The sequence below is a fragment of the Theropithecus gelada genome, chromosome 1, assembly GCF_003255815.1.
Source record: "Theropithecus gelada isolate Dixy chromosome 1, Tgel_1.0, whole genome shotgun sequence".
NCBI classification, from domain to species: Eukaryota; Metazoa; Chordata; class Mammalia; order Primates; family Cercopithecidae; genus Theropithecus; species Theropithecus gelada.
The window spans coordinates 185,571,091-185,584,817 of record NC_037668.1 but is presented as its reverse complement, the minus strand read 5'-3'; the positions used below and the strand labels follow the sequence as shown (position 1 = coordinate 185,584,817).

Genomic DNA, 13,727 nt, shown 5'->3' with positions numbered 1-13,727 from the left:
AGGGATGTATGGAGTGGGACAGGAAAGATTTTATCACAATAGAGCATGCAATTTAAAACTTATGAATTGTTTACTTCTGGAATTTTCCACTTAATATTTTTGGAACAACGTTGACCTCAGGTGACTGCAACCCCTCAGAAAGCAAAACTATAGATCAGGGAGGACTGCTATACATTTTTAAACCACAAACAGGGACCACTGACAAACACATACACATATATAAGAGCATACACATAAGCATTAAGAATCCTACAGTTCCTAAATATTGCATAACTCTCTATAAAGTCAGTAGGATAGACCATTAAATGTTTTTACTAACACACCATGCTTTTCTGTATTGAAAATTACCTCTATATGGAGGTTAATAAATTTGGCCCAAAATATAATCAATCTCTGTTCCTAGTAACAAAACATGTCATAATAGAGTTTACTATTAGAACAAATGTTTTTTTCAGTAGAAAAAATAATCTCCTTATAATTCAAAAAACAGATAAAATGCAGTCCTAGTTCTTAATTCCCAACTAATACACACAGGTTACATTTTTATTAAAATAAGTCAGAAATGGTTTATTAAAATCAGGAAAGAAACTATTTCTAGATTATTTCTTTTAGCTATAGCTTTAACATCATAATTCAATTAATCTACTAAAATGTGTAACTGTTGTATCTACAAAAAGCTTATCCTGCTCTAACGCACAAATAAGAAGTCTTAAAAAGTCTTCCGCAAGCTGGGGAGGGCAGTGTGCACCCGTAGTCTCAGCTACTTGGAAGGATAAGGCAGGAGGATCACTTGAGCCCAGGAGTTGAGGTCTAGCCTAGGCAACATAGTGAGACTCCATCTCTTAAAAAAAAAGAATTCTTTTGCAAAAGAAAATTTTAGTTGCACAGGATACTAATTTTCTCTAAATTTTCCAACGAATTTAGATCACCATATGATGCTTATTTTTCTTAACTTACATGGATTGAATAGGAAAACAAAGTCATTTTTAGTTCTAATCTATTATCCCAAAAGTACATCATTTTGGGACATAAAGATAGTAAGATTATCTTTATTGAAATTATTATAATTTTTCATTAAAATGTATTTTTATTTATTAAGTACAGCTAAAAAATAATTTCTCACCTTATAGTTTTTATTGTGTGTCTATTAGGGAAACACACAAAATAAGCATAATTCAAGTGTATTTAGTTTCACAGAAAAATCACAGCAACTTTAAACTGGGAAACACTGCCCTCTATAGTCCACTGAATTAAACAACAATTTGATTTATAATACTTAGAACAATATAATCTAGACAAGGAATTTTGGACTTTCTGCCTCGTTCCTGAAGCAAAATTTTCCCGCTCTATAAATCTCTTTTTTTTTTTGTTTGAGACGGAGTCATGCTCTGTTGCCCAGGTTGGAGTGCAATGGCACCATCTCCGCTCACTGCAAACTCTGCCTCCTGGGTTCAAGCAATTATCCTGCCTCAGCCTCCCAAGTAGCTGGGATTACAGTGCCACCATACTCAGCTAATTTTTGTATTTTTAGTAGAGACGGGGTTTCACCATGTTGGTCAGGCTGGTTTCCAATTCCTGACCTCAGATGATCTGCCCGCCTTGGCCTCCCAAAGTGCTGAGATTACAGGCATGAGCCACCGCACTCAGTCTATAAATCCCTTTTTTAAAAAGAAGTTTATGCTAGAGAAACGCCTATGTCAAATATCCATTTAGCTGGGCACAGTGGCTCACGCCCAGGCAATAAGCAAGACCCCATCTCTACCAAAGAAAAAGAAAAAGAAAATTAGCTGGTGCGATGGCACACACCTGTAAGTCCCAGCTACTCGGGAGGCAAAGGTGGGAAGACCACTTGAGCCCAGGAGTTTGAGGCTGCAATGAGCTAGGATTGCACCACTGCACCCAGCCTGGGCAACACAGCAAGACCTTGTCTCCAAAAACAAACAAAATATTCATCAATCTCATTTAAAGCCTCTTCTCTAAAGAAATCAATACTTGCATGCTTATTGCAGCACTATTCACAATAGCAAAGATAACAAGTCAACCTAAATGTCTATCACAGATGAACGGATAAATAAAATGTGGTATATATACACAATGAAATATTATACAGCTATAAAAAGAATGAAATGTTATTTGCAGCAACATGGATGGATGGAACATGAAGTCATTATCTTAAGTGAAATAAGCTAGACACAAAAAGACAAATAATCACATTCTCATTTATATGTATGAGCTAAAAATTTGATCACATGGAGGTAGAGAGTGGAAAGACAATTAAAAGAGAGTGGGAGGGGCGAGTCAGGGGAAGAGGGGAAAATGGAGAAGTGGGTTAAAGGGTATAAACATACAGTAAGAAAGAAGGAATAAATTCAGTGTTTGATAGCAGAGTAGTGGGACTACACTTGACGAAAATGTACAGATACCCTAAATGCCCTGACTTAATCAGTACACACTGTATACGTGTAACAAAATTTCACTGGTACCCCACATATTTGTAAGAAAATACAAGCAGTCTGGCAGGTGCGCCTGTAATCCCAGCACTTTGAGGCTGAGGCGGGTGGATTGCTTGAGTACAGAAGTTCAAGGCTGGCCTAGGCAACATGGCGAAACCCCATCTCTACTAAAAATACAAAAAACTAGCTGGGTGTGGTGACACGCACCTGTAGTCCCAGGTATTCAGGAGGCTGAGGTGGAAAGATGGCTTGAACCCGGGAGGTAGAGGGTGCAGTGAGCAGAGATCGCACCACCGTATTCCAGCCTGGGTGATAGAGCCAGACCCTGTCTCAAAACCAAAGAAAAAAAGAAAACACAAGCAGAAAATACAAGCAGTCTGATAGTACTAGAATCTAAAATAAAAGATGAAGAGAGATAAATAGGTGGAACTTAAGTGTGAATATAAACCAGATTATGGTGGACTTTGTATGTCACGCTAATTTAGCCTGTAAGTAAAGGGGAACCACTTTTAAATGGGGAAAACATGGTCAGGTATACATTCAGATAAGTCAATTCAGAAGCAATGTGGAGGACAGAATTGAGAGGTACCACACTCAAAACAAGGAGAATACAGGAGGCATTGCAACAGCCCAGGCAAGAGATGATGATATATTAAGACAGAGGCAGTAGAGATAGAAAGAAAGTGATAGATGTAGATTACTTAAAAGATAAAATTAGTGACACTTGGTAACTAATTAAATAGGTCACTAAGAAAAAGCAGTAAGAAGAGACTCAGGGATCACTGCTAGGTTTCTCACTTGAATGAACTCAGTATATGGCCGTACCATTAAATAAGCAATGAAGGAGAAGAAAGCATCTGAAGGCCACGGTAAAGCGGGTAGAGAGTTGATGAGTTCTATTTAGACCTGTTGAGTTAGAAGTGCCAATGCAATACTAAACAGAAATGCTCAATAAGTATTCCAGCACATGAAACTCAAAGCCAAAAAGGCAGAGTTCTTCAAGCCAAATGGAGCTTGTAGAAGTACTTGATTAGGCTCACATTATGTTTAACTTAAAAAAAAAAAAATCAGAAGATATCACTTAAAAAATGAGATTTCAGGCTGGGTGCGGTGGCTCATGCCTGTAATCCTAGCACTTTGGGAGACTGAGGTGGGCGGACAACTTGAGGTCAGGAGTTCGAGACCAGCCTGGCCAACATGGTGAGGCCTCGTCTCTACTAAAAATACAAAAATTAGCTGGGCGTGGTGGCATGTGCCTGTAGTCCCAGCTACCCAGGAGGCTGAAGCTGGAGAATCGCTGGAACCTGGGAGGCAGAGTCTGCAGTGAGCCGAGATCGCAACACTGTACTCCAGCCTGGGCAACAGAGTGAGATTCCATCTCAAAAAAAAAAAAAGAAATCGAGATTTTATATCAGATCTGGTACTACTGAGCATTCATGGCAATAACTGGCTTGAGCTAAGGTCCAATTCTCCTCTTTAAATAGGGCATGCACTTCACTGCAAACCACAGCTTCGTGATTCTCTCTATATAAATCAAAACCCACTTCATTCATTTATGTTAATGGCCTGGCCCATGAAGGCACTTGTTTTTTATTTTTTTTGTGACCCTGGTCTAAAAACCCTAAGCCCTGATCAGGATCACAGAAAAGATCAGGGCTAAAACATAAGTTTAGAATCAATATAGGCTGTGGTTAAAACTGCAAGAATGATAGGGAGAGACACAGTTTTGAAAATCATCAACACAGGCTGAATCTTGGGGCAAAAAAATACTTAATCATGCAGATTTTGTGCTTTATAATATTTCTATTACCTTAAAAGTGGCCTTTACTATACTCAAATCTTGATTCAAAATTCACTTTCCCTGTGTATATTTTAATCTCTTCAGTAACACTGTTAGTCTTTAACCACAAATGCTGAGTATTCTATTTATTCCCAGGTAGCTTTTTTCAGGAATTGCTAATAGTATCCTACATACCTATATGCTCTAAAAATGCTAATTAAATTAAATAAAGTATTCCCCTTATACTGAGCATAAGTTATGCCCTGGAACTTGAAGAAACAAAAGAAGAACCAGAGGAAGGTTGGAAACACACTCTAAGAGAGAAATGTAAGGGATTCATGTTATTTACCCTGGAAAGGAGAATTAGAAGGAAATTAGAATAATCTAGGTACCCTCTATGGCATGGCCCTGTGTTGAACTTTGTAGGTGGTGAATAGTAACACAAAGGTGAATCTGACACGGTCCTTGCCTTGAAGAGCCTATGGGCTAGATGGAGTACTATCAAGTTCAACAGTCAGGTGAATTTCTTTCTGAGATAAGAGTTTTAATACATGAGAAAATATAACTTAAAGAATTATTCTCTAGCATAAGGCAGCTAGAGAACCTCAATGTAACACCTTATAGTCAGCAAAAATTAGATATGAATAACAAGAAAAAAGTCAAAGGTAAATTTTTGTCAAAAATAAACAAATCTGTCTGGTTATTTTTTAAAATATAAATTGTAAAAGTTATGACTGCCTTCACAGGTAAGCATAAACAGCAGGTAAAAATTTATCTACTCTTTCAATAATTGTTACAGGTAAAAGATAACTAAGATGATGTTACAAAAACCACAGATGAATAGCAGCAAATTTTGCAAAAGGCTAGATGGATACTGGACAGCTAGACAACCACTTATTTGGCTGCTGGAACTACAGAAAGGAGGGTGTCAGTTCTCTCATCTATGCTATTTATCTCCACGGACAACACACAAATAACAATGGATCCTAGTCTAAACATCATCAGGCCAGGGAGGTGAAGAGAAATGAAGCTAATAATAAGATCCCCAGTAAATATAAAAGTTTTAAAGATCTAAGAAGTTAAAAAAAAAAAAAAAAAGCAAGAGAGAGAACCAAGGTATTAACAGAAACACATAGAAAACACTAGAAATTCCTGAGAATAAAACTGCATCTTATTTATAATGAACTTTGCTCCCTCTGGCGGTCACTAAAGGTTTTACCAGATGCGAGTAGAAACAGAGGTAGAGAACAAAGAGAAGTGGAATTGCAGAAACTAAGTTAACCTTCTTCTATCTATCAGACAAACGTTTCATTTTCAAAGAAACCCTTTCTTAAAAGAAGAATTTAGAGCTCAGTGTTATGGAGGTAGCTCTGCAGGACTACAGAAACAGTCACAAGTGAAAAGATACTTCTAGGGAATGGGACTGAAAGAGTGTGTAAGTGTGTGGGGCAAGGCACTGGTTTTAAGTTTCATTTTCTACTCTTCCACACTGTCTGAATTTTTGTTGCCATAAGCCTCTATTATTTTCATGAAAATATTATTTAGTGGACAATGTGGAGGAACACCTAAGTCTTTTTACAAGTTTACAATCAGTATATTTTGCTTCTCATTCAGAGTAAAAGCCACAATCCTTACAGCAGGCTCTACCATGTACCCAACTCTGTCTCATTTTCTATTTCTCCACCCCTCATTCTCATATACATTCAGTTCTCATTGCAGTTTCTAGAGCACATCAGGCATGATCCTGCTTTAGAGACTTCCACTGGCTGTTTCCTCTATACCGAATATTCTTCCCCCTGTATGGCTCATTCTTTCACTTAATTTCAATTTATGCTCAATGTTACCTTTCCAGTGAGCCTCCCCTGACCATCTTATTTTAAATTAAGAAGGTATCCCTACCTCCTGTGTGCCCTATCCTTCTTCCCTGCTTTCTCTCCATAGTACTAATCACTTTTTAAGACACCACAACATTTACTAATACAATATTAATAGTTACTATAATATTTACTTTATTATTTATCTCTGTCCGACTGTAAGCTTCCGAAGAGCAGGGGTTGTTCTGCTGTGTTCAGTGCTAAATCCCCAGTCCCTAGAATTACAACTTGCGCGCAGTAAGTATAAAATTAATGTGTGAAATAAATGACTGACTGGTATCAATAACACCTTAATATATGGTAGAAAAGAGAACAAAATGTCTCATTTTATATTTGGTTCAATATAAAATGGTAATCTATTATAGATTAGGATAAATTTTAATTATATATACAAAATACATACTATTAATCTTTTAATCAGTGAGATCTGGAGAGAGATCATTAATGTCATTATGGGCTTTTTTGTTTTTGCCTAATGTATATGACTAAGATACCAAATACACTCAAATTTAATCATTCTGCTATTAGTACTTAAAAGCTTTTGTATAACAGGACTCAAAAGAAATAGTACCCACGCATCTTGGAACAAGAATCTTCTCCAAAGAGCTATGGAAAATATCAGATACTACCTGGGAATTACGAAAAAAAATACCTAATTCTTTAATTTGGAAAATGTCCTCTTCCAGAACCATTAATATTTATCAGGGATAAAAAAATACATCTTTTTGTCCAGAGTGGAAAATACATTAAAATTACTCCAAGACTTACAGTTTGGTGGTCCTGCTTTACATGTCAACATTATTTATTTACAAGCAAGGAAGCCACTTCAGAACAGGGTTACTTTATGGCTCAGGGCATTCACACTAAGGAAAATATTACCCTTCCATGTGATCACTGAGTCAATTAAGTAGTAGTCAAAAAAACAAGGTGACTGGGGTGCGGTTATTTTCCAATTTCACCAAAGATTTTACAAAACTGCCTTATTTGTCAAAACTCACTGGATTACACACTTAATGTTTGTACATTTCACTATACATAAATTTTGCCAAAAACCAAAGACTCCTTTAGAGAACTTTATTGGTAAATTTTCTTTTCACAGTGGTATAGGTTAGAAATTCTGAAACTACTTTCTGTATGTTCTAGACTTAAGCAAATGAGTAACTATATTGAGGATACTGGGAGCCAGGGTTTTTCTGTTGGAGAAAGGAGTTACAAATATGAAAGAGGGAAGGCTAGCATGTACCCTGTAGTATTGGGATGGAATTACAGGTATGAATATAAACTTATGGTTTTTAGTATATAAGTAGATAAATATATAAATACTGATACAGGACATATATGTGTGAGAGTTACATAAGTATTAATACACGTATACACATGTCTGTGTCAGATCCAAATGAATGTGTATTCAATATGTATCTATGTATGTATACATATACATACATATGCATGTATGCATGTATATACAAATGTGTGTGTGTATGGCTGGGTGCGGTGGCTCACGCCTTTAATCCCAGCACTTTGGGAGGCTGAGGCAGGTGGATCACAAGGTCAGGAGTTCAAGACCAGCCTGGCCAACATGATGAAACCCCGTCTCTACTAAAAATACAAAAATTAGCTGGGCGTGGTGGTGGGCGCCTGTAATCTCAGCTACTTGGGAGGCTGAGGCAGAGAATTGCTTGAACCCGGGAGGCGGAGGTTGCAGTGAGCCGAGATCGCACCACTGCAGATCTGTCCAGCCTGGGCAACAGAGCAAGACTCTGCCTCAAAAAAAAAAAAAAAAGTGTGTATGTATCTACAGATACATACATTTGAGGATATGTAATTTTAGGTCTGTCTTATGAGAGGGCCTAGAAGCAATGACACTCCAGTAGCAATGAACATACCCGAGCATCCAGACCTTGGTTTCTAAATACTATTCTCTACTAAAGAGTTAAAGAGAAGCAGCCAATTCCAGGGATAGGGCAGGGCAAACATCAGATAAGTCTGTGTAGTGAGTTGAATTGTGTCCCCCAAAAAGGTATGCCCCAATCTTAATCCCAAGGACCTGTTAATAAGACCTTAATTGGAAACAGGATCTTTGCAGATGTAAGTTAAAATAAGGTCATACTGGATTAAGGTGGGCCCTAAATTCAATTACTAGTGTCTACTAGAAAAAGGAGAAGGAGATTTGGATACAGAAACATAGGGAAGAAGGCCATGTGAAGACAGAGGCTAAGAATAGAGCTAGGCTGCCACAAGCCAAACAATGCCCGCGGCCACCATAAGCTGGAAGAGGCAAGGAATGATTCTTCCCTACAACCTTCACAAGGAGCATGGCTCTGCTAACACCTTCTTTCCAACGCCTCCACAACTGTGAGAGAATAATTTTCTGTTGTTTTAAACCACAAAGTACTCATCTGTGGCACTTTATTACAGTAGCCCTAGGAAACTAGTACTGCTTGAAACGTCTTGTGCCAAGAAGTAAGAAAATGCTCAATGATGGGGACATATCAAAAAGGACATAGAAGCCATCTTGAAAAAGCTCCAAGTGGCCAAATAAATGCTTTTAATGAATTATACCTCACTGAATAAAAGAGAAATCCATGAGTCTATACCAATATAAATACAGGAGCCATCTTGAAGGTACTCCCAGTAGACAAAAAAATAATGATCTTAATGGATTATATCCCACTGAATAAAAATCTGTGAGTCTAAATTGATATAAATACATGAATGTTGAGTGAGGCAATCTACCATGAGCCCTGAGTGTCCCAACACATTCTTGCTCAATAGGCCAGGCCCTGACCATTCTTTACCTGGGCCATTTCTTCCTGTGTATGCAGGAAGCCATCTTCAGGGATGAGGTAATGTATCTCCATCCCCTGACAACAATCAGGTTTGCTTCCACCTGCTAAAAAAGTGGTCAATCCCCATAGCTCAGTGCTCCTTCCCTATAGCACAATACACTGCATATGTAAGAATCCAGCTAGGACCACCTGCGTCATCCCTGTGGGATTTGAGGAACACAAAAAAATCAATGCAAACCAAATGAAGCTCATACAGTTTGTGATGCCATGAATAATAAAGTTCTTTGGCTCTGACCCAAGAGTCTTATGCTTTCTGCCAGCATCTAAGAAACAGTAACAGGCTAACTGACCAGCTTCCAGGTAGAGTAAAATCTCAGATCTTTCACAGTTCTTGACAATGAATAAATTTAAAAAATGGGAGGAAAGTTCTCGACAATGAATAAATGGGCAGAAAGGGAAAGTCCATCCTTACAGTAGAATGCTAAATAATAAATGAAGGCAAAATTATGGAGTTAAAAATAATTCACAAATATTAAAACTAGTGGGTGAAATCTGACTAGGAAAAGGATATTTACATAGTCTCAAACTGTTTCCCCACAAAGTACTCATTAATTAATTACAAAAGGAATTAACTTCCCATTAATCACAAAGGGAAAAATAGGAACTTCACAGTACAGAAGTCTGGCAGACATCACCTTTCCCAAGTGATCAAAGTTAACATTCCAATATTGGGACAAACAGATATCATGTACCTCCTGGTATGATGTATTGAGGAGGACACAACTGCGTGCTATTCTTCCTAAAAATGTATAATCTAAATGTAATTATAAGGAAACATCAGGCAAACCCAAAATAAGGGACATTCTACAAAACAACTGGCCTGTAATCTGCAAAAGTATCATGGGCAAGAAAGGAAAAAAAATGGCTGAGAAACTGCTCCATTAGAGGAGACTAAAGATACATGACAATTAAATACAACGCATGACCCTGCATTAGAAGATGGATCAGCATTTGAAGAATAACTTTGAAGGGCATTATTAAGAACATTATCATTATAACGATAAATTTGAATATGGACTATAGACTTGACAATACTAAATCAACGTTAAAATTCCTCATTTTGATCATTATAGTATACTTACACAGTAGCCCTCCTTTATCCACAGTTTCACTTTCCATGGTTTCAGTTACCCACTGCCAATCCAAAATATTAAGTGGAAAATTCCAGAAATAAACCATTTCTAAGTTTTAAACTGTGCACCATTCTGGGCAGTGTGATGAAATTTCACACCATCTCACGCCCTCCACTCCAACTCACTCCATCCCACCTAGAACATAAAGCATCCTTTTGTCTAGCCAGTATAGTCACACTGTATATGCTACCTGCCCATTAATCACTTAGTTCCCTTCAAGGTTATCAGATCGACTGTCGACTGTTGCAGTACCATGTTTGTGTTCAAGTAACCATTATTTTACTTAATAATGACCCCAAAGTAGAAGAGTAGTGATATTGGCAATTCAGTATGCCAAAGAAAAGCCATAAATTGCTTCCTTTAGGTGAAAAGGTAAAAGTTCTCAACTTAAGGAAAGAAAAACATCGTATGCTGAGGTTACTAAGATCAACAGTAAGAACAAATCTTCTATCCAAGAAATTGTGAAAGAAAAAAAAACTTGTGCTAGTTTTCCTGTCCCACCTTAAACTACGAAAGTTACAGCCATAATGCAACACCACCTTGCCTGGCTAATATTTTTGTTTTTGTTTTTTCTTTAAATAGAGATGGGGTCTTGCTTTGTTGCCCAGGCTGCTCTCAAACTCCTTGCCTCAAGTGATTCTCCTGCCTCAGTCTCCCTAAGTGTTGGAATTATAGGAGTGAGCCACCACACCTGGCCTTAGCTGGCTAATTTTAGGTAAGTTACTAAATCTCTCTGTGCCTGAATTTCCTCATTTTTAAAATGTAGATTATGGTAGTTTCTAACTGTGAAGACTTTTTGTGAAGATATCAAAAGACAATACATGTAAAGAACGCAGCACATTCAGGCCAGGTGCAGTGGTTCACACCTGTAATCCCAGCTATTCAGGAGGCTGAGGCAGAAGAATTGTTTGAACCTGGGAGGTGGAGGTTGCAGTAAGCTGAGATTGTGCCACTGCCTTCCAGCCTGGGTGATAGAGACTCCATCTAAAAAAAAAAAAAAAAAAAAAGAACTCAGCACATTCAGAATGAGTGTTGTTCTTATTATTATTTTTTTTTAGAATATCAAAAGAAAATTTTTAACCTAAAAGATAATGAACTAAATGACAAATCTCTTCTGAGATGGAGGTTATGATCTGCCTCCCAACAGTTTAAAAGACAAAAAAAAAAGCTATGAGTCAAAGGGGACCAGCTTAGAGTGTTTGAACTAAAAACTAAAATGTAAATAAAACACAAAATTCCTCCTTACAACTGGATTCCAATGTTAAAATACTTTTAGAATAATGTTATATATATCTTAATGTTATTCAATGTATTAAATAATATATTTTTTAAAGTTTATTATTTAATGTATTAAATAATTAATTAAAGAATATGAAAGTGCCTTTGGTTCTGCTTGGTTTACTCAAGTATATGCTCAATAGGTTAGATTTAGACACTTTTAAAAAGCATCCTTGGCCGGGCGCGGTGGCTCAAGCCTGTAATCCCAGCACTTTGGGAGGCCGAGACAGGCGGATCACGAGGTCAGGAGATCGAGACCATCCTGGCTAACACGGTGAAACCCCGTCTCTACTAAAAATACAAAAAAAACTAGCCGGGCGAGGTGACGGGTGCCTGTAGTCCCAGCTACTCGGGAGGCTGAGGCAGGAGAATGGCGGGAACCCGGGAGGCGGAGCTTGCAGTGAACTGAGATCCGGCCACTGCACTCCAGCCTGGGTGACAGAGCGAGACTCCGTCTCAAAAAAAAAAAAGAAAGTAGAGACTAATCGAAGCATATCTAATTCCATGACATGGAGCAGTTGAAATTATTTTCAAGCACACTGACTAAAGGCAACAGACAAGNAAAAAAAAAAAAAAAAAAAAAAAAAAAAAAAGCATCCTTAACACCTGTTTGGAATCTGCAAGCCTTTTCTTTTGAGACAGAGTCTTGCTCTGTTGCCCAGGCTGGAGTGCAATGGCACACCTCGGCTCACTGCAACTTCTGCCTCCCGGGTTCAAGCGATTCTCCTGCCTCAGCCTCCCGAATAGTTGGGACTACAGGCGCCCGCCACCATGGCTGGCTAATTTTTGCATTTTTTAGTAGAGACAGGGTTTCACCATGTTGGTCAGGCTGGTCTCGAACTCCTGACCTCAGATCATCCACCCGCCTCAGCCTCCCAAAGTACTGGGATTACAGGTATGAGCCACTGCGCCTGGCCTGCAAGCATTTTAAGAGTAATAGCTGACGAAATATTACTAAAGTACTGAAGGTAAGAAATCATAAATTCTGTCATTTATCAGAATTTATAAACTCAAATGCCTTCATAGGCCAAGCATCAGCAATAGTGTTGTATAAATCAACAGAGAAGGATGAGAACACAGTGACTGGACCTGAAAAATACTCTGCCTAAAGGCACTCATATTCAAGTTTTGTTTCATTTTTAAACATTGTGCAACAGTTGTTTAGGCTGAGTTCAGCTCAGGGGGCACCTGTTTTGACCACTGATTTTCAGATTTTAAGCCCTCAGAACCCTGAGATATATACTTGTATGCATATTTGGTCTTATAAAAAATAGAAAATTTCTGAAAATGAAGACTCATGCACATCAGAAACATTAAGGAAATTTCTCATGCCTATAATCCCAGCACTTTGGGAGGCCGAGGCGGGTGGATCACATGAGGTCAGGAGTTCAAGACCAGCCTGGCCAACATGGCAAAACCCTCTCTCTACTAAAAAAAAAAATAATAATAAATTTTAATTAAAAAATTAGTCAGGTGTAGTGGTGCACACCTGTAGTCCCAGAGGCTGAAGTGGAAGAATCACTTGAACCTGGGAGGTGGAGGTTATATTGAGCCAAGATCCGACCACTGTGTTCCCCAGCCTGGCTGATAGAGAGAGACCCTGTCTCAAAAAAAAAAAAAAAAAAAGAAGGAAATTTTTCAATGACTTCTAAAAGGCAGTCATATCATTAAAGATATCCAAAGTTGGTTATCTCTTCCATTTTGTACTCTTAAGTTACATTTTTAATATGTCATAATATATAATCTTTTAAAGTTCCTAACAAGTCTGAGATTTTTAAGATTCCATGATTAACGGAACAAATTCCTTCATACCAGTAACAACTATGTACCCATGTAATTATTACAAAAACATTGAAAATTGTTTAATTCATTAACTGCTAAAATGTTTGGCCTAATTGTTTTTATTGAAAAAAATTCAATTTGCATGTTTTACGTGGTACAGTGCAACCTCTATCTCACTGAAATACCTGTTAATCATTTAACAATATTCTTAAATAGTGACCTCACCTTTATTAAATTTTTTCTAGATGTTCTCCAATAAGTATATGAGAAAAACAGGGTATATTTAAGTGAACAATATCTAATGCTTCCAAAGTCCAAAGCAATCTCTTTTCCTGCTGGATTCCCTAACATTTACATTATTATCGTTTTATACTATTAAAGATTATATATATTGATATGTTTTACCTTCTCTCTTACACTTTAAACTATACAATGGCAGAAATCATGTCTTATTTATCTTTTATCCCTAATAAGAAGCATTTTGCCCTTGCATAGAAGGTGATCATAAAAAAGAAATCCAAGAGTAACGTTTTTTCCAGCATGATAATCTCAAGTTAAACTCTTTCCAATTCTTATGT

General features: G+C 37.6%; 1 protein-coding gene across 1 annotated transcript in view; it reads right to left on the bottom strand.

The window, feature by feature from the left end:
- Window positions 1–13,727, bottom strand: part of ACBD6 (acyl-CoA binding domain containing 6) — a 208,926-nt gene that overhangs the window by 183,498 nt on the left and 11,701 nt on the right. The window lies entirely within an intron of this gene.